The sequence below is a fragment of the Malania oleifera genome, chromosome 1, assembly GCF_029873635.1.
Source record: "Malania oleifera isolate guangnan ecotype guangnan chromosome 1, ASM2987363v1, whole genome shotgun sequence".
NCBI lineage: Eukaryota > Viridiplantae > Streptophyta > Magnoliopsida > Santalales > Ximeniaceae > Malania > Malania oleifera.
The window spans coordinates 79,459,322-79,482,663 of record NC_080417.1 but is presented as its reverse complement, the minus strand read 5'-3'; the positions used below and the strand labels follow the sequence as shown (position 1 = coordinate 79,482,663).

The window sequence follows — 23,342 nt, the reverse complement described above, 5'->3', positions numbered from 1 at the left end:
TAAGGATATATATAATCAAATAGTTTAGATTTATTCAAAATATTAGCCTTAAACTAAGAACACACTTGAGTGATTAATCTTTAAACAATGGCCAAATAAAAACTTTCTCAAGTATTCAATTTGTCAAAAACCATCTTTATGTGAATATGAAGAAACTCAATTTTACACTCCAAAAAAAATATTTAATAACAGATATTGATATGAGAATCACTTGAAAAAACTAAATGGATCAACTACACCTCAATACCAAGAGGAAATATAGTTGTGCTAATGAATCCCTTTGACTTCTGGAGTTGATTTGCCCAAAGACGATGTGTAGAAGTTAGAGTGCAGGCAATCATATATCAATAAGCTCAAGTTTCTCAGTTCTCTTCTCAACAAGATGTGTTCTTCACTTTTCATTGATCTTTTTGTGTTTGGCTCACTTACTAGGGTTTAGATAACCAGTATTTATAGTGTCTTACCCTTATAATTGATCTAAACTATGGATCAATAGATAGGTCGCGAGTTCTTTTAATAAAAAATGATATTTTTAAGTTTTCCCACAGGTTCAGACGACCGAAGCCATAGGACCAGACGACCAAAGTCATTGAATTCCTTTGAAAAAATAGCTTGGAAACTGGGTCAGACTACTGAGGTCAAGGTTCAGACGACCGATGTGTCGAGTTCAGATGACCGAAGTGAAGGTTCAGTCATCTGAAGTGCTTCTACCTGTTTCTATTTTGCACCTTAAATTCTTCAGACAACTGAGCTTAATCTTTAGACGTTTGAGGAAATATTTCAGTTATATGAACTTCAAGTTCAGTCAACTGAAGTCCCTAATTTTGAAATTTTTTTATTCTAATTTAAAAATCTTCTTTGCTCTCCTTCTTGGGTCTTTTGTAAAACATATTTTCCATGATTTTAAGAGTATTTTCAAGTCCATGAAAGTTTCCTAATGATATACATGAAATGCATGAATCCTAAAGTCTTTCTAAATTATGTTGAGCCTCAAATTAAATCATACGAAAATGTAAATACATGAGGTCTAAGTACCGATTCCCAAGACGTGCTTGAACTTTGCCGCTTTCATCTTGATTCTTGTACTCTTTGAGTTCCATGGATCTTGCCAAGATATATATGCTTTAATCTAAGGCTTTCATGGCTCGTTATCCTTCCGTGCATGCTTAATATAAGTCCTGTTCACAAACTCAATGCACATATCAAATACCAAGTGATTTGTCATTATCAAAATTAGATTGGACTCGTAGAGTCAACAATATATATAATAACAATAATAATAATAATAATAATAATAATAATAATAAGAAATTAAATAAGAAAATACAAGATACCGGTTCCGTGAGTATATATATGTTGACTTTTTGAGTCTTATCTCGTTTTTGATATTGACAGATACAAGGTATTTAATGTTTGTCGAGTTTGTGTGCAGGTTGAGTCTTGCATAAATTGGCAATATCATATGGTGTATATGGAGACTCGAAGAAAAATGAAGACTGAATTGTTTATTGTTTGTAATTTATATTCCATCCATTCAGATCTGTAATATTTAATATGCCATGGTCTCTAATAATTAGTGCATATCATGCATGTAAGATCTGTAAACTCAGTAAGACCATAGGTTAATCAAATTACTTTAGGGTGTCGACTGACGCCAGGTTTTTAGGCATACTTGAAAAGGCCTTAGAAAAATCCTAGGTCCTTGCACTGACACTTAAGTTAGTCGCCATTATCACATGTACTATCAGGGGAAACTATTGAATTGAAACAAGACTTAAGGTATAAAAATTATAGGGCTTCAAGCGACCGAACCTTGGTGTTCAAAACACCTCGGTCGACTGAACCATTGAATAGTCAATGTATTGACCTAACTTTGGGTGACCAAAGTCAAATGACTTGAGTGTCCACGGTTGACCGAACATATGCCCTTGCTTTTTTCAACTACTCAGGCACCCAAATATTAGCGTTCAAATCACCCTCGGATGACCGAACATGTGAGTTCAGTAAACCGAACTAGAGACTAGGCGACCGAATCTTGGACAGATTGGAAAATCGCTTTGGTCAGCAAATCGAATTCTCATTTAGGCACCCGAAGTTCAAAATTGCCTTTTTCTGTTGTGTCTGTTTAAGCTACTGAACCTATGACTCGGTTGACCGAAACTCTCAGGCTGGCCAAAATTTTACCGTGATTAAATGGGGTTAAACAAGGTTAATTTTATTAAACTCTTTTAAAACAAATTAAATAATTCCCTACGTATCCCCAACAGTCATAAAATTGGCCATGTCTATAAATACAAGTTCATTTGCTCATATTAAGGATCGATTAACATTTTGATTAGTTGAAAAATCCTTTAAAATTTTGCAAAGCCTATTTTTCATACAAAGCCTATACTCACTCATACAATCATTCCTTTGCTAAATCAATCTTTGTGAGAGCTCCTTGAGTGATTATACATTGTTCTATAATTCTAGAAACTCTCATTGTATTTGTTGTTGTTCGATTTTCATATTGAGAGTCAAGAAAAAAATTTTCCCATGATTTCATTTAATAAATCTGTGTGTGGGAAAAATCTTATAGCTAGTGAGTCTTTGCATCTTCATTGCAAGACTCACTAAGCTTGTATTTTTGAGTGTGCAATTTTTTTTTCACAAACTCATTTTTGAATATCTCTTTGTGCTTGAATATTGAGAAAATACTTTTAGAGATATTTAGAATACTCTTGGTAGAAATCTTTGAAACCCTAAACTGTGATTGAGATTTACATCTATACATAGTTTCAAAGATTAGCTTGTTGATACACTCTTGTGCTTTATTGGATATAGTCATTACTTTGAGCGTTGATTGCACACATATAACATTGAGCTTATTGTTCTTACATTATTGGTGTGCATTAATTATATTGTGCTAAATTGTTGTATAAATATGCTTGTGTTAGAAGCACTTTTCATTGTACGAAAAAGTTTTATCTGATTGTATTCTAGGCGTGGCTTGAGGGGGCATTGATCCAGCCTGTAAGGATCGGAGGGGCCTTCTCTGCCCCGTAGGGAGAGCATGTATAGGTTGAGATCAGCCCTAGAAATTTGACGTGGTTGTAATTGGTGCCGCTCCACCCGTTAAGTGAGCAATAGTTGTAATCCTCGAGCTTGCAAGCTGAGGTGGGGACGTAGGCAGTATTGGCCGAACCCGATAACATATTTGGTGTTAGTTTTATTTTTTGCAATTTACTTTTTACACCTGTATGTTAATATTCATTGCGCTGAATGTTTGATTTACTGAGATTGTTTTAAATTGATTAAATATCTACTCAGTAGAATATTTGTGATATTGGGAAATACATAGACAGACCCTAGGTTGTGTATATACTGCTGTTGGATAGTTATACCTACGCATAAATTTTTTAAATATCCAATTCACCACCCATTTACAGGTCGTGTTTCCTCGCACGGAGACAACACGTGGCCCAGTCCAATTAGCCCAGTCTGTTCCTCTATGAACTTGGTTACCCACTGAACCGGTATCTTGTATTTTCTTATTATTTTATTTACTTGAAAATTTAGGAAAAATATCGAAAAATCACAGAAAATTAGGAAAAATCAGGAAAAATATTTTTGATGTCAGGAAATTATTTTCACACTTTTCATCTAGGAAAATAGAAAATTGTACCAAAATCTCCCACAAAATTTTGAAAATATTGTTTAATATTTAGAAAAATTCTATAGAAATTTTGAAATAAATCTTGGAGTTATTTTCATAAAATATCTTCTCGATTTTTTATCCTTATGATTTCAAAAAAAGGGCATGGCCTTTTCAAACTTCAAGTGTCCTAGTTCTAAGTGATGCTCTGTTATAAGTATACTATGTAAAAATGTGATTATTTGTGTGGTTTATTGGCACGTAGTTGGCTTTGGTGCATTCCCAGAAGGGGGGTGAATTGGGTATTTAAAAGTTCTTCCTAGGTTAAACCAGATTCCACAAGCAGTATTACACAAACTTAAGGTCTTTCCATGTAATCACAAACCCAATCAAATATTCAAAAAATAAACATAAACATACAGGTGCAGAAAGTAAATTGCGCAAAATAAAACTAACACTAAATATGTTATCGAGGTTCGGCCAATACTGCCTACGTCCTTGCCTTGGCTCGCAAACCCAAGGATTACCACTATTGCTCACTTAACGGGTGGAACGACATCGTTTACAACTAGGTCAAATTACTAGGGTTGACCTCAACCTTACAAACTCTCCTTGCGGGGCGGAGAAGGCCCTAACAACTGATCCTTTCGGGCTAGATCAATACCACCTCAGGCCACGCCTGGAATACAATAATCAATATGATTTTTGTGTACAATTCAAATGCTTCTTAACTAAGCAGATATGCATTACAATTCAGCATGGTGTAATCAATGCACTTCAATTGGATGAGAACTACAAGTTCGATGCAACTATGTGATATAACACTCAATGTACTGTCAATAAGCAATGAAGTGCAAGAGTGTATTATCAAACTATCTTTGAAACATATATATCAATATATCAATCGCAAATAGGGTTTTAAAGATTTTGTAAATATAATGAAATATCTAAAAATAATTTTTTTTTAAAAAGAAACTTTAAGCTCAAGTGACATTTTGCAAACCAAGCTTGTCAAAAATATTTACTTCACAATATAAGACAACCTTAAGAGTCTTGCAATCAAAATGCAAAGACTCACAAGCTATATAAGGTTTCCCCAAAAATGAATTTGTAGATTAAATCCCGGGGAAAACCTTTTGGCCTAACTCTCAATAAGATCAACAATCAATCAACCCAATGAGAGTATAAGCAATGTAGGATCTCTCAAGATACACTCAGAATGATTTTGCAATGGAATGAGTAAAAGTTTGGAGTATTTGGGCTTGGAGTATGAAGAGGGCTTCTTTTGGCTAATCATATCACTAATCTTTTTTTAATTGTGCAAATGAACCTATATATATATTTAGATATACCCATAATTTTGATCGGTGGGGACATAAAGGGAATTCCTAAAAATGTTTTAAATGAGTTTAAGAAAAATAATCTTGTTTAACCCCAATTAACCATGGTAAAAATTAGGCCAACCCGAGTTTCGGTCAGAACTGACACATGAGAAAAAGGAAATTTTGAACTTGGGGTGCCTAAAAAATAGTTTGGGTGGCTGAACAAGGCAATTTTCCAAACTATCCAAGGTTCGGTCGCCCGTCCTCAAGTTCGGTCTTCCAAACTTGCATGTTCAGTTGTTGGAGGGTATTTTGAACATACGTTCGGGCACCTGAGTTATTGGAAAAAGTTAGGTCTCGGGTTTGGTCAATCGTGGATGTTTGGTTCAAAAAAGTTCGATCGCCCAAGCCATGGTCAACATTTTGACTTTTCACCTGTTCGGTGGATCGAGGCATTTTCAACGCACAAGTTTGGTCGCTTGAAGTCAAGTCAACACTTTGACTTCCTATGTTCATTCGATGGAGGCATTTTCAGTGCTAAGGTTCGGTCGCCCGAATCCTTAACAATTTACCACCTAAGTCTTGTTTTTGAATAATGATTTCCCCTGATAGCATATATGATAATGGGGCTAAACCTAAGTGCTAGTGTAAGGACCTATGGTCTTTTCTACGGTGTAGGCATTTTAATTTAGCCTAAAAAACTTGGCATTGGTTAACCAAAGTCTTGTCTAAGGTCTACTGATTCCCAAGTGATGTGTAAGGACCTAGGGCCATTCTAAGGCCTTTGAGCTTGTAGTTCCTACCAATCATGACGTGCATAAATTATTACAGACCTTTTGATTAAAATTATAGACCCAAATGAATTAAATATAAATTACAAATGTAAACAGTTTGTCTTCAAATTCTTTGAGTCATCGTATGCCATTGTCAATTTATGCAAGGCTCAACCTACACACAAACTCAGGGCATAGGTTAGATACTTTGTATTTGTAATAATCAAAATGAGATATGACTCAAAAATTCAACACATGTACTTTAGTATTTTGTAAATTTACAAAGAGAGTAAAATGAAAAGCCATCAAATTTGGGATGATTTTCAATGAATTAGGTACCGTTCATAAGAATGGGTGTGTCGAGGGTGCTAGTACCTTCCCCTCATATAACCGAACTCTCGATCTTGATCATGGTAATGCAAACCGATTCTACTCTTATTTGAGTAGCAATCATGTACTCTAACCACACCCCAAAAGGTTAGTGGCGACTCCAACCTCAATTTTTCTCGAAAATTATATATCATTTTTTTATTCACCCACCCCGGGGCACCCTCACTCCCGGGACGTCACAACAATAGCATAAGGTTTTGCATCAATGAATCATCAACCTAATTGTAATTGTTTATGTTTTGGTGAGAAATATTCTAAGACATGAAGTCAAAGGTATTATCCCAAAGTAAATAGTAATCATAGCAAAAGTCTACCTGTAACAACCCAAGATTCCTATCCATTTTTTTTTTTTTTTTATTATCTGTCATGCTATAAAACATAATCTTCAATACCCTATAAATAAACATCTATTATCATCACGGCCTGGAGTGGGTACAATGGTAACCTGTGCATTCTATATATAATACCTATGCAATGGGAAAACATAAATATCCAAAATATAACCCAAAATACACAATACCAGAGTTCTATATACCCACCTCTATATACATACACACATATACATTCTTTCCTAAAAAATCCCCATAAATACAATGGTCTCTACTACACAGCCCAAAACTCACCCCCAAAACTATGCCGACTCAGCTGCCTCTTCTATCTCTAAGCCGGCCCTGCACGCCCCTCTGAGTTACCTGAAATACTTATAATGTTGGGGTGAGACACCTCTCAGTAAGGACGAACATATTATTACCAATGTGTGGTATATGAGTTTATTTACAACATATCCTTTAATTAAAACTGTAAACAATATATCATGTAAAAACATATGTATAATAACTCATGCTTATATCATTTAAAATATGAAAATTTCCAAGTTATCTATTCAAAAATACATCTAACTATATTAGGTAATCTTTATTTTCTATGAGCACTATATATATATAACTCTGAAAACTTCCCTGAATGGTCGTATCTCATGATTTAACCCCTTATGACAGGGTTGTGCGGCCGATAGGCGAGGCTAAACACTAGTTGGCCCTCCAGTGCTAGCCTAACTGTATGCATATCTGGATGCCTATAGCATGAAAGGCCCACTCCACCTGGTCTGGATGCTAGGGAGCTCTCAACTCTATCTGTGGACACAATCGGCAATACCATACTCTATCTAAGATGTATGGGTGCACTCTATATAACAATGGTACCATGCTTTACATACTGTTCTATATACTGCTCTGCTCCATCAGGGTCTGACACTATATAATAATATCTCTATATAACATCTATTTGTTTAACCATGATTCTATTTCAGCTGTATTAACCATAATTCTGTAATTTTCTATATAGCCATGACGCTGTAATAACTATATATCTGTATATTCTGTAATTTTCTATATAGTTGTGGCTCTGTAAATAGAAATGTATAAGTTTTATCTCATAACTCTGCAAAAATTATATAATCATGTTTCTATAAATATGTATAACATATTTTTGTAGAAACTAAATAAACATAATTCTATAACTCTGTATGAATATTCTATTATATTTCAATATTTCTCATACCACCCAACCAAATAAAATTCTATAAACATACTCTATAAAACTATATAATCTTACCTCTATTTAACTTCCACACAATCTTAATTGTGTGAATATTGTGAATATTTTAAATATATAGTAGGTCACCAAAGTAGTTGGGTAAAGTAGGTTGATTGATAAAATTACTCATTAGGTTGATTAATTGAAGAAACATTAAGGTAGACATAAGTAGCTTGCAAGTTTGTAATTGATTGTTTTAAAAAATTAGGACTTCAAATACTCAATTTTTAAAATACCAAACTCACCCCCTCTTGGGATAACACCGAAATTCACATTTGGTATCAGAGCGGGTTTACATAGACTTAACCGTTATTTTTGTAAAAGATCACAATGGCACACATTGATGCAACCCCATTCGGTGAGGGAAACTCGTCCACTAGACCACTAGACCACCAATTTTTGGCGATGTAAATTACACCTACTGGAAACGAAGGATGGGTATATATCTTTTAAATGTGGATTGAAAAGTGTGGAAAATAGTTTCTAAAGGAAACCATGTTCTTATGAAAGTAGTTGATAAGATAAATGTACCTAAGACTGAAGATGAGTATACTGATGATCATTGGAAATTTGTTCAAATAAATGCTACTGCTACAAACCTTCTATACTGTGCACTAGACATTAATGAGTTAAAAAGGGAAATGACCTGTAAAACTGCTAAAGAGATATCGCAAAAATTAGAAGTAGCATATGAAGACACTAAGGAAGTAAAAGATAGCAGGATAGATATGCTCACTAGTGAATATGAGGCATTTAAAATGACTACTGATGAGTCTATTCAATCCATGTAGATTCACACACATTAGGAATTCATTGAATGCTCTTTGTAAATTTTACCCTACTTATGAGTTGATCAGGAAAATCCTTAGGGAACTATCGCCAATTTAGGAAGCTAAAGCTACCTCTATAGTTGAAGGAAAGAATCTGAAAGAGATGTCGGTTGATGAACTGATCGGTTCACTCATCATGTATAAGCTAGCAATAAATGAGAGGAAAGATGAGCAAAATAAAGCAAAGAGAGTTACAACTCTTAAGGCATCGTCTGGCAGCTCTAGTGAAGGAAGTGACTCAGATTCAGAAGATGTCATGGCCTTGCTAACAAAGAAGTTTGGAAAGTTCTTGAAGAAGAATAAGAAGTTTAACAGAAAATTATGGAACTTGAAATCAGAAAGAGGAGAGTCTAGCAAGAGGAAAAAAAAGGAAGATCCACCAATTTGCTACAATTGTAGAAAGGTTGGACACATCAAGCTTGAATGTCATAAACTAATGAAAGCCTCCAATAAAGAAGAAGCCTCTAAAATTTGGTTGGGACACGCACAACACAAGCAGTTCAGACACTGATTCCAGTGATGATTTGGTAGCCAATCTGTGTCTAATGGCACATGATGACCTTGAGGTACAATCATCTTTCTCAGCATCTTCTTATTATTGCAGTGATTCTAAAAATGAAAATACCATGATTTCTTATAATGAATTGCAACAAGAATATTTGTACACGCTTAAAATGCTTGAGAAGAAAACTATGAAAATTTCTGATTTGAAATGTAAAGTTAAAAAACTCTCAAAGTTTATTGAAAAATAGAATGAGTCCCATGCAACTATGATAAAAGAAAAGGATTTAGAAATTAAGGAATTGGAAAGAAATTTGGAAGACAATTCTAAAATTGTTCATAAATTCACAGAGGGCTAGAGTGACTTTCAAAGGCTTCTTGGGGCACAAAGAAATTCCATAGATAAAAAAGGACTTGGTTTTAATGGAAAGAAAAGTTTGAAACAAAAAAATCTTTACATGGGTTATTTTGTAAGAGAATCAAAAGCTTATGCTCCATCAAAAAACTCTTATAAATATACTACATTCTTTAAGTGTAAAAGGAAGGGTCATATAAAATTTGATTGTCCTCTTAAGAAAAAATATGTTAAAATTAAAAAGGTATGGAGAGTTAAAGGAGATTCAATCACTAACTCCCATGGACCCAAGAAAAAATGGGTACCGAAAACAATGACTTAAATGTCTATTGCAGGTGTGCTTGAGATCATCCTCCTCGAAAGATAGATGGTATATCGACAACGGATGTTTACATCATATGACTGGGGATAAAGCTAAATTCGCATCCATCACACCAAAGGACAGAGGATTTGTCACTTTTGGGGATAATGCACAAGGGAAGACCATAGGAGTTGGTAAAGTTGATAACGATCCATCACTTATAATAGATGATGTTTTACTAGTTGAGGGTTTAAAACACAACTTATTAAGTATAAGTCAACTTTGTGATAAAGGTTATAAAGTATCTTTTGAACATGACAAGTGCATTGTTGAATATAAAACTGATAACAAAATTCTATTCACTGTTGAGCGTCATGAAAATGTATATACCACCATATTTGATAACTTAACTTCTCAACGTGTGACATGTTTCTATGCTATGAATGAAATTAGTTGGATTTGGTATAGGAGACTAGGACACGCAAACATGGACTTAATATCTAAACTAGTTAAGGGAGACTTAGTTAAGGGATTGCCTAAGAAAAAATTTGTGAAAAACAAAATCGGTGATGCATGTCAACTAGGAAAACAAGCAACATCTAGTTTTAAGAAGAAGAACGTAATCTCTACTACTAGGCCACTCCAAATGCTACACTTAGATTTATTTGGTCCCAACCCAATTCAGAGTTTAGGAGGAAAATCATATGCATTTGTTATCGTTGATGATTATTCTAGATTTACATGGGTTCTATTCTTAGGTCACAAAGATGAAGCATGTGAACAATTTATTAAACTGTGCAAGAAAATTCAAAATGAAAAGGGATATACTATCACTAAAATCCAAAGTGATAGGGGTAGAGAATTTAAAAATCAAGGTATGGAAGAATACTGTGATTCACTAGGAATATCTCATAACTTTTCAGCTCCTAGGACACCACAACAGAATGGTGTAGTAAAAATAAAGAATAGGTCTATAGAAGAAATCGCCAGCACTATGCTTAACAAACATAAATGACCTAACTCTTTGTAAGATACAAAGAGTTTTGTCATTAGCAAAACGGGATATGACTAGAATCAGCACTATGGATTGAAGGGTTTGGAGAGTTGTTGTCCAAGGAGACTAAGTTCCTACCAAATTTAGTGATAATAAACAAGTTCCTAAGGAGGAAAGTGAAATGAATGAAATGGATATGAAACAAATGCAAATAAATTCTAGTGCAATGTATGTTATATATTGTGCGTTAGACACAGAAGAATTTAATAGAATAATGGGCTACAAGAGCGCCAAGAAAATCAGGGAGAAGTTAGAAATAACTTAGGAGGGAACCGTAGATTTTAGGGATAGAAAAATAGACATGCTTACTAGTGAGTATAAAGCTTTTAGGATGAACCTAGAAGAATCCATATCTAGTATGTACACTAGGTAAACCCATATCATAAATTCCCTCAACGCACTTGGGAAGAACCACCCTACATATGAAATAATTAGGAAAATCCTTGCAGAACTCCCATCTGTTTAGGAACCAAAGGCTGTAGCCATAATTGAAGGTAGAAACTTAAAGGCTATGACCTTAGATGAGCTCAATGGGTCTCTTCTCACATACGAGATGTCCATTAATGAAAGAACAACTGAAGCTAGCAAAGCTAAGAAATCCACCGCACTTAAAGCTTCCAAAGAAAGCTTGAGTGATGAGAAAGATGAAGAGATGGATGAAGAAGATCTAACTTTAAACTAAACGACTAGGTATAATACTTCAAAACGAATAAGAAATTTATTAGGAAATTTCGAGGATCTAGAGTGTACAAAGGAGAAACATGTAGGACAGAAACAAAAGCAAAACCTCCAATATGCTATAAATGCAAAAATGTAGGTCACATTAAACTTGATTGTACACAGCTAAAAAAGGAGTCTAAGAAGAAGAAGAAGAAGAAGAAGAAGAAGAAGGGAATGAAGGCCATAACTTGGGAGGACTCTAGCTCAAGCAGCTCGAAAAGCGACTTGAGGGATCATGAGGTGGCAAACTTCTACCTTATGGCATTAAAAGATAAGGTAAAGTCTCACTCTAACTCGCTTATTGATTCTAGTGATGAATCCTGCAATAAATCTTGTGATAGCATGCCATTATACACTAAATTACAAATCGAGTGATTTAAAATGCATAAAAGCTTTGTTAGGGTGTCCAAACGAAACATCGCACTAAAAAGTGAGAATGAAACGTCAATTAAGAAATTAGAGTTAATTCACACTATTGAAAAAGAAAAGGATTCATACATTGCTGCACTAGAGAATTAGAATAAAAAGCTATCAAAAGAACTAGAGGACTTGAAATCACAAGGCACTTGTGAAAATGAGAAAGATTTAAAGATCACTAGTCTAGAAAGAAAGGTAGAAGATCAGTCTAAAATAATCTATAACTTCACAAGGGGAAAAGAAAATTTTGACAAACTAGTTGGCTCTCAAAAGATATCTCTAGACAAAGAAGGTATTGGCTTTAATGGAATAGAAAATAGGAGGAAAAGGAATCTCTACATGGGCTATTTCGTAAGAGAATCTAAAAACTATGCCTACACTTTCTCAAACAACGCTTACACACACACACACACACCACATGTCTCCTATGTAAAAAGAAGGATAACATTAAAATCATACATTGCCCATTTAGAAGAAATCATGTTAAAACTAAAAAGGTGTGGAAAGTCAAAGAAACTTCTAAAACTAACCTAAAAGGACCAAAGAAGGTTTGGGTACCTAAGGTAGTTACTTGAATCCTTTTGTAAGCATGTTTTAGGTCCACCTATTTAAAAGATAAGTGGTACTTAGAAAGTGGATGCTCAAGGCATGTGACAGGAGACAAGTTCAAGTTCACATGATTAACACTAAAGCAAGGTGGATATGTCACTTTTGTAGACAATGCCAAAGGTAAAATTATTAGCATCGGCAAAGTCAGTAAGGAACTTTCCTTGATAATTGAGAATGTCATATTAGTTGAAGGTTTAAAACATAGTCTGCTTAGTATTAGTAACTTAGTGACAAAGGATTTGGCATAACTTTTAAAAAGGACAAGTGTATCATTGAAAATGCAGAAAAACACGAAGTTCTCTTCATTGCAAATCATTGTGAAAACATGTATTGCATAAACTTTGAAAAACTTAGTGTCTCAACAAGTAAAATATTTTACGACCTTGAATAATCTAGCTAGTTATGGAATTGGAGATTAGGACATGCTAGCATGGACCTCTTGTCTAAGTTAGCTAAGAAGAATTTAGTTAAGGGCTTACCCAACACAAAATTCACCAAAGACAAAGTTTGTGATGCTTACCAATTTGGGAAGCAAACCAAGATAAGCTTAAAAAAGTGTATAAGATGCTTACCAACTTGTGTACGAAACTCCAAAATGAAAAAAGGAATGGTATTTTACCCATATAAAGTGATAGAGGTGGAGAATTTAGAAATAAAGATGTTGAAAAATTTTGTGATGAAAATGGAATTTCATGCAACTTTTCAGCACCATGAACACCTCAACAAAATGGAGTTGTTGAGAGAAAGAAAAAATACCTACAAGAAATGGCTAGGTCAATGCTAAATGAGCATAACCTACCCAAATAGTTTTAGGCTGAAGCAGTAAACACTTCCTGTTATGTTATGAAAAGAGCTTCCATTAGGGTTAACTTGAATAAAACCCCTTATAAGCTTTGGAAAGGAAAGAAACCAAACATTTCATACTTCCATGTCTTTGATTGTAAATGTATTGTTTTAAATGATAAAGGGGACCTAGAAAAATTTTATGCAAAATACGATGAAGGGATTTTTCTAAGATATAATCTGAATAGTAAAGCATTTAGAGTATACAACAAAAGAACATTGTCTATTGTAGAATCCATTCATGTTGTATTTGATGAAGCAAACCCATTCTCTTCTAAAACCATTGTTGATGATAATATAGATATAAGAAAAGGTTTAGAAGACTTTGCAATTTATGATAGCAAATAAGAAAGCATTGAAATTAAAGAACCATCTAATGATGACTCTCAAAATAAAGCTAAATTGCTAATAGAATGGAAATTCATAAAAAATCACCCTAAGGAGCAAATCATTGGAGAACCATCATAAGGGGTGTCAACTAGATCTTCACTTAAGAACCTATGTGATCATTATGCGTTCCTATCATAAGAGGAACCTAAGAACATTAATGATGTAATCAATGACGATTCATGGGTATTAGCTATGCAAGAAGAGCTAAATCAATTCAAAAGGAATAAAATTTGGAAGTTACTTCCTAGGCTTGATGATTATTCAGTAATACGCACTAAATGGGTCTACGTGAATAAAAAGGATGAAAATGACATTGTTGTCTGTAACAAGGCTAGACTGGTAGCAAAAGGTTACAATCAAGAGGAAGGAATTAATTTTGAGGAAACCTATGGTCCAGTTGATTGAATGGAAGCCATTCGTATGTCACTTGCCTATGCATCCCCTAAAAACTTCAAACTCTATCAAATAGGTGTGAAGAGTGCATTCTTGAATGGTTTCATAAATGAAGAAGTATAAGTAGCACAACCCCCAAGTTTTGAAGATTTCCATTTTTCATACCATGTGAATTGATGAAAGCCTTATATAGGTTAAAATAAGCTCCTAAAGCTTGGTATCAAAGGCTGAGCGGCTTTCTGTTAGAAAATAGATTCTCGAGAGGAAAGATGGATAGTACTCTCTTTATCAAAATCAAAGCCAATGATATGCTTATCATTCAAATTTGTGTTGATGATATCATATTTGGTGTTGCACATGAGAATCTATGAGTTTGCTATATGCATGCAAGATGAATTTGAGATAAGCATAGTGGGTGAACTCGAATATTTTCTAATACTTCTAATCAAGCAAGACGAGAATGGCATGTTTATAAACCAATCTAAGTACATAAACTACCTGCTCAAGAAATTTTATATTGAAGGTCGCAAGGCATTAGGAATGCCAATGAGCACTTCCACTAGTCTTGATAAGGATGAGCAAGGGAAACAGGTAGATATCAAGTACTAATGAGGTATGATTGAGAGTCTGCTATACTTAATAGCCATTAGACTAGATATAATGTTCAACATTTGTATGTGTGCTAGTATTCAAGCCTCACCTAAGGAACCGCATTAAATAGTTGTTAAAAGGATTTTAAGGTATTTGATTGGTACTATAGTCTTAGATTTATGGTATCCAAAGGACACATCCTTTGAAATGATCAGCTACTCTAATGCAGGCTATGTCGGGTACAAAATTGACGACAAGAGTACAAGTGGCACATGTCACTTCTTAAGACATTCTTCGGTATCTTGGTTTTCCAAGAAATAGAATTATGTGGCTTTATCTACCGCTGAGCGTGAATATGTTGCTGTGGGCAGCTGTTGTGCTCAAGTCTTGTACATGAAGCAACAAATCAAAGACTATAAATTGAATTATAAGTCTGTTTCAATCAAGTGTGATAATACTAATGCCATTAATATGTCGAAACATCTGATATTTCACTCAAGAACAAAGCACATTGATATATGACATCACTTTCTTCAAGATCATATGCAAAAGGAGGGTGATAGTCTTGAATTTGTGAGCACGGATGAACAATAGGCTGATATATTCATGAAACCTCTTCAAAAGGATCATTTCATCTTAATAAGACGTGAATTAGGCTTATCGCATGCTACATAAGTAGTTTGAGGAGAAGTTGTTCATTAACTTGAGTGTTCTGGGCAAAATTTTAAGTTATTTAAAAATTTCAGGATTGTAGGGTGTAGGTCTATTGACCGAACCCCCATTAGACTGGTCGCTAAGAGTTTCTAGTGGTTCAAGCGACTGAAAGCTCAAACATATAGTCAACTGAAGACTTTGGGTGACTGAACTCCTTGTCTAGTCGATCGAACACCTACTGTGTTAGGATTTCTTAACATTCTGGATGCTCGGGCGATTGAACTTGTAGTATTGGCGACCTAATCATGTAGATATAAATTCTTAAACTCATAAAAAACTCAAACTTTTAAGCATTTCAGCTCCCTGAACCCTATTATTCTCTTACCTGAACCTGCATCTTACCCTCTTTGAACCTTCTACACTTTGATTTTTCTTCAAAAACTAAGAACTAACCTCTGATCTTTCTTATTAACCTTAGATTTCTCAATCTCTCTACACTCAAATTTTGAAATTATGCCAAAATCGAAGAATGTTGCTTATAAAAATCCTTCTTTGGGACAAGACAACACCGAGCACATTCACCGCTGGCTTCTGACTCTAGGAGCAAAGAAAATCTACAATGAACATCTTTATCCTATAGAACCTATTTTGGGTAAGATTATAGATATTCCCTTTATGCAAGAACACTTTCCCAGTATTCTTTGTATATTTTCTACATTAGGTTGGGATCGATTTGTCTCTTATCAACCCAAAGGGGTTTAGCCAAATTTAGTACACCTATTTTATGTGAACTTTGGAAGGGAAGACACCATATACACAACTCAAATTATGAACAAATGTTTTTTACTCACCCTAAAAACCATAGCTAAAAAATTTTGAATTCAATATGGGGATTTTGAATGTCCAAACTAAGCACAATCATGGATAATGGAACAAGAGTTCACCCTCCAAGCATTTTTGCCTCTTATCTTAACGGAACCACCAATTTATTTTGGTCATCCTCCTTTGTATAAGCAGTTAACCCTTGAGGTTAAGATCACTCACTTGCTCATTATATACAACATTCTACCTAGGAGTGGGTCATGAGACTAAATTTCCTATTTAGATTGTTTTGTTATGTGGTGCATATATACTGGCAAACATCTTGATCATCTAACTCTTATACTCAAATGGATGATTACGAAGAAAGAAACTAGATGAGTAATTCTCCCTTATGGAGGGGCTCTGAATATCATTTTTTAGTATCTTAGTGTAGCTCGTTCATCAACTCTATTTGTCAAATGAAAAGCCTCTGATAAATTTTCATAAACTATTGTGAAACTCATGGGTTATGAATTAGATCGAGCACTTGGTTGGATCCTTAAGAACCTTCAACCTCAGCAAGATAATGTGAATGTACACTTTGAGGGAGAACTTGCTCGTAGGAATGATCCACACCATGAGGCGCCACTTGCTCCTACTGGTGCTGCCACTAATCCTCCTGCATGGTTTATGGATTATTGTCAGAATATGAGTTCACAATTTAGTGCTATTAGTGGAGATATAGAATCTAAATATAGTGCATTTCAACAAACAATCCAATCCAACTTCAGTTCCTTTGATTAGCAGCTCGCACGAATCAAAAGAAACTTGGGTACTACTTCCTCGTCAAAAGGGAAAGCACCCATGGAAGCGAGTTCGAGTGACAAGGAGGACAACAATGATGAGGAGGATGAGAGATCATCTAGTGGAGATGTATTTACCCTTTGTTATCATAGTTTGGAGTTATGCAAGGTTTGTTCATGTTTAGGAAAAATAGGTTAAAATCGAGGAGTTAAGCAATATGAGAAGCCATGGGAGTATTTGGGAAGCATAAAGCTCAAATCAAATACTCAATCAAGCACCTAAAGCATCAACTCATCAAAGGAAAGAAGAAATGGTTCGACCATGTGGTACGACTAGAAACACAAGGGGCGACCAAGTCACAAGCTGCAGACTCCATGGTTCAAGACTGAAAAGTGACTTGCTCCAAGGTTTGACCAAGTGTTGGACCAAGTGACCCTCAGGGATGACCATGTCAAGAACTTGAAGATGACTAAGCTAGAGATATTGAGAGTCTCAATAAACTGCTTGACCAGGGAAACCTTGAGGGGCGACCAGGGCCAGTCCTGACCTGGACTGAAAAAGAGTTCCAGAAAGCCTTAGTTAGTAGCTCTACCAGAATGACCCAAAGGTGCGACTAGGTTGAGACTACCTGAAGTTTGAATCCCTAATTTCCTGTGAGGCTTGACTAGAGCGTGGCCAGGGAAGACATGGGTGCAACTTGGTCAACAGACTCAAGCGCTAGCGAACTATTTTGCAATTTTTTCTACAGAACTTTCTTATTTTGAATTTTAAACCTTGTAAACCTTTTTAGGTATAAAAGTTAGCTTTGATTATGTGCCTAGGATTCCATTTTGGCCACTTTTGGGTTAGTGAGAGACCTAGAAAGCCATTGGGTGCCAAGTAGAACAAATTTATTGCTTTTGATTTCAATTCTTGTACTAGTTCATGCTGGAATTTCTAGAGGCCTATGAAAACCTTCGTGATCCTTGTACTACTGCTTAGAGTAGATGGTTCTTGGGTGTAATCCCAATATTTAGTGACAGACTTTCAAGTTGCAATTGAAGCCAATTTTAAATGCTTTCTTCACTACTTTCTTTTAAATACATGCACTATCAATACCCACACTTTAATTTCCTGTTAAATTTACATCTTTGATTGTGTTGAAACCCTAGGGTAAAGGATAGTCTAGCTAGGGAATCATTCACTTATATGGACAAGGCTATAGTTCATGTACGGGCTGATCTTGTGATCATTGTGATGGAGTATACCGCGGTTCCCGATTGTGCTCCAGACAATTGGTGCACTTTCACTGCTCTATCCATCGAATGGTTCACTTAGTCGTTAGCCTAGGACAAATAGCTAATTAGACATAGTTAGCGTGCATGACAGTCTAGGCTTTATTCATAATCTAAGATCTGCTTTGTAGGAGTAGTGTTAATGTAAATTTACATGTTTTAAATAGTTGTTAAAAAAACCTTTGAAAAATCTCACCTTTTCCCCTTCTACACCAAGTGTAGTAAATTATGCAAGAGGGGGTTAACAACTTGTTGCCCTAACATAGCTTACTAATCTTATTTTGATAATAAAAAATCGAAGGTAATTTAACATGTTTTAGTGAAAGTGATGATACTTTAGGAATCAAGTTTTTTAAATTCAATTTCAAGTAATCACGGAGCCCATTGGAGGACTACATGAAAAGGAAATGAAAGCTTAAAGGACGTGAAAGCATGAATTCTGAAGATGACTTGATGAAAGCTTAGAAAATTGAACCTTAAAGGCAAGATGGACTTAGCAAATGACATGCATGAAGACTCCAAGCTTAGAATATGTTTAAGTCTTAAGAGAGTCTCTATGTAAGTACTTCATTCAAATGATGATATGGTTGGATTTGAAGCTTATTAGGAAAATCATTGACTTAGAGACCATATTTTGAAAGCCCCGAAAAATATTTTTCCAAAGTCTTAAATTACTTTGGGGAAAACAAAAGAGCACAGAAGAATTTAGAAATAAACTTGAAAATCAAAAAAGTTGTCTATCCAAGTAGCTGACATGGATGGCCCACGTGACTGAGACTTATATAGAATGAATTTGGGAAAACCCGAGAGGACCAAGGCAACTGACTCTTGACAACCCAGTCGACTGATGCCTTACTGCCTTTGAATTTTCAGTGTTTTTAATGACCCAGGCGACTGACCCTTCGTGATCTAGTCGACTGACTCTTTGAAAAATTAAATTTTAAAGTTAACGGGAAGTTTTCAGAATTACATTTTTAAAAAGTATTCATTATGAAAGCTTGGGAAACACTCCAAGTCACTTGGGGAACTCAAAATTAACCTTTTTACATCTATAAATACCCCCCAAGACAAAGTTTCTGAATATACCAAGCAATACACAACAATCAAAGCTCTCTTGATTACAATACTTTCAAAGCTCTCTTACTCACATACTTGCTAAAGTCCTTTATTGAGTTTTTCTGTGAAATCCTCATAAATCGCTTAGCATATACTAAATTCTTTCTATCAAGAAAGAAGCTCACGGTGATATACTTCTAAAGCTTCAAATTCTCTCTATTGTTATTTTGAATTGAAGTATATAGTTGTGCTTTATTTTTGTACTAATCAACTCTTCTAGAAAGTGTTACACTGAATTTGTTTTTGTTTTTATAGATGGTTCAGGTTTTTTGAATCATTGATTAGACCGAGCGTGGGGTATTGCTTGGAGAGGAGGACTCCATCCTATCGAATGAGGGATTGTAAGGTTTCTCATACTCGTTAAAGGAGTGTGTAAGGTTGCTTATACCCGTAAAGGAGTGGAATAGTGAATCCTTGAGTTTGTGGCCTAAGGCGAGGATGTAGGTGGGGATAGCCAAACCTTGTAAAACTTGTGGTGTCACTCTCTTCGCTACTCTCATTTAATTTTCTAATCATATAAACTATGTGGTTGGATTTTTAATTTTCTGCTCATATAAACTATGTGGATTGGATATTAAATGAGTTGAAAATTAATATTGGAATTGTGGAAACCAAAAGGGAGTACGTTGGTTGTTCAATACTTATTGCAGAAACTGTAAGGGAGTACGTTGATTGATTAACACCCAAGACTCATTAAATAATTGAAATTTATTTTTTTTAAATTTCGAGTTTTGGAAAAGTGGTTGGAAATTTCTATTGTGCTTCATATTGAGAAATCAATTCTATTAATACAGGGCATTTATTAGCTATATACTTAAACTCAACATTCACTTACTCAATTACTGAATCTTGGAAGCATTGCTGGAATTATTCTATATTGTGAATCTTGTCTTGGTTTTCTTGGTTAGTTGAATTAAATTGCTGAAAGAATTTTTTTTTTTAAATTCACAAAGCATTCAATTTGGTATACTCATACTCATTCTTAATTATAACTTAATTAGTTTTCTACTGTACTTGTTATTAAAAATCAACCTTGCATGAGTGGTTGCTGAAATCAAAATAAGTTGAGAAAGAATTAATTAAAGAAGGTATAATGAAAATTTTGAAATCCCAATTCACCCCTCTCTTGGGAGTACACTTTCCTTTCCAGAATTGCACACCAATTCTTGTGGAACGACACCTGACTTACTCATTGTTCTACTGAACTTAGGATAGTTACGTTTATAAATTTTATCTTTGATAGTTAAGGATAGAAGCCTTGGCGAGCCTACCAAATTTTGGCACTGCTGTTGGGGAATGTGTTACGGTTGTAAGATAATTTCTAGTTTAGAGTACTACAATTTATTTTTTCTTTGTTTGCTTTTGTTTTTCTATTTTCTGGTTGATACTCTGATGTCTTGATTGCGAGCTGCATGTGTATATGCTGGGTATGCACTTTTTGGATCCTAATTTAGTGCCTATAGACATTGAGATTGAGAGATTCCGTAGGTGCATTAGAAAATCTACCTTGAGTCTCAAGTTAGCCGAGTCTTCTGAACCTAAAGTCATGGCTGAACATCCCTGTTTCTTGCCTTTCAAATCTTGGAACCTTGGGCTCCTTGCCAACCTGTGGTGGAGGAGCAACCTCTTCGGCCCCTTAGAGACTACTATACACCTAACATATACACTTCGCCATCTTGCATCCGGTTTGCGAAGGTCGAGGCTGTGCAATTTGAGATTAAGACATCCATCATCTTGATGCTTCCAAACTTCTATGGGCATTTGACTGAAAATCCTTACAAGGATCTAGATGAATTTCTTTAAATTTGTTCCACCATGCACGTACCTAATTTTTTTTTATGACACCCTCCAATTAAGGCTTTTCCTGTTCCTTATAAAGGACAAGGCTAAATATTGGTTAAATTCCTTAGAGTTGAAATTGGTGACCAACTGGGCCGCTATGCAACATGAGTTTTTAAAAAAGTACTTCCCAATTGGGAAGACTAACCAGCTAAGGAAGGCTATCACTAGTTTCCCATAAGTGGATAGGGAACTATTTTTTGAGACATGGGAGCACTTTAGGGACCTCTTGCACAAATGCCCACATCACCAAGTCCCTAAGATGCAGTTGGCTTAGACCTTCTATGAAGGATTAGCTGAGCGAGATCGGTCCATGGTAGACACATTTTTTGGAGGTACTTTCCTCACGAAACACGAGAATGAGGCTTGGGCTCTCTTCGAGAACCTCACCGAAAATTCCTAGTAGCATGTAGTTGCTGCTTGTACACCATCCCAACCTTCCTCTTCTAATCCCAAAGGAGTCTATGAGTTAGCCGCGGGCCATGACTTAGCATCCACACTGCATACTATAGTGAAAAAATTAGATCAGTTCTTATACTTAGGATAGCAACCTCAGCTTGTGGCGTGTGCAGAGGTATGTGCCATTTGCTCTCATCCTTCACATATATGTTCTAATTGCCCCCATAGGCCTCCCTCACCTAAGGTTTTGCAGGAGGAAGTTAAGGCTACCCATAATTGGTATGATAGGCCATCCAATAACCCATATTCAAACACATACAATCGTGGGTGGAATAAGCATCATAACTTCACTTGGAGGCCACAAGATCTGGGTTTCCAAGCTCAAAGACCTCAACAATCACCCACAGCTCCACCTCCTTATCCATTCACAAACTCTCAAAATCCTCTCGTTTCTGCCCTTAGACTTTCATCTTATCAGCAACCATCTCTTTTTCAGCCCAAATATGATTCTTTTCAGGAGACGATATTGAAAGCCCTCAAGAGCATTGAGGCTGATTACCATGTAAATTGGCAATTACTCCACTCTCACACCCAGTAAATTACCAAGCCAAAAGCCATCATGAGGCAACTAGCTACCTCTCTAAGTAGGAAAGATAAGTGTAAGTTGCCAAGTCAGCCTCTAGTGAAGCCTAAGCGCCAATAAGGGGTAGAATGTGAGCCCAATGCTGGGCCTTCATAATATCATGAGCAAGCCCAGGTTGTAACCATTCTTTGGAGTGGTAGGGATGTAAATAATAGTGTTGAGGAGAATTTAGACCAAGAAAAGGGTAGGGAGAAGATGAGGGAAGAACCTAATTATGAACCATGTAATCCTCCTTCTCCTAGTCCGATAGCTGATACGAAAACACCTACCCTCTCCAATGATGGAGCATTTTCCCATTATGTACCTGCTGGGCCACTTCCTACATCTCTTTATGCATCCTCTAAATCTAAGAAGGAGGTCACAATTGAGTCCATCATGGACACATTTAGGCAAGTTAAGGTCAATATTCCTCTCTTAAATGATATCAAGTGAGTGCCTACATATGCCAAGTTCCTTAAGGACCTATGCACATAGAAGAAAAAGTCAAGGGTGCACATGAAAAAACAAGTGAGGCTAGATGAGCATGTGACTTCAATTCTATTAGGTCACATTCCTCCAAAACTTAAATACCCCGATGCTCCAACCATCTCGTGTGTAATCAGAAATTACACCATTGATAGGGCTCTTCTAGATTTGGGTGTGAGTGTGATCCTCCTTCCTTACTCGCTCTATAAGAAATTTAATTTACAAGAGCTAAAGCCCACCCTGGTTACCTTAAGTTTCACCAATCGATCAGTAAAAAGGCCCCGAGGTGTGATAGAGGACGACTTGGTCAAAGTCAATGAATTCTTTTATCCTGTTGACTTCATTGTCTTGGATATGGAACCTTTCAACTCAACCAAGGATCCGATCCTTGTTCTATTAGGCCAACCATTCTTAACGATGGCTAATGCCTGCATTCAATATAGAACTCAGATTATAGATGTGTCCTTTGACAATTGGCAGCTCTGACTAAATGTATTCCACATTTCCCAACATCCACCCGATGACGCCTAAGATGTGAACATTGACATGATTGATGAATGTGTTGATGAAGTGGCTCCCTCAATTTTGTGAAGAGACCCTCTAGAGGATACACTTCAGCATGAGAACC

General features: G+C 35.6%; 1 non-coding gene across 1 annotated transcript; it reads right to left on the bottom strand.

Moving 5' to 3' along the window:
- Positions 1-21,356: 21,356 nt before the first annotated feature.
- Positions 21,357-21,462, bottom strand: LOC131147369 (small nucleolar RNA R71). The gene has a single exon (XR_009134756.1). It is a non-coding gene; the product is annotated as a small nucleolar RNA R71 (small nucleolar RNA).
- Between the last annotated feature and the right edge of the window lie 1,880 nt (positions 21,463-23,342).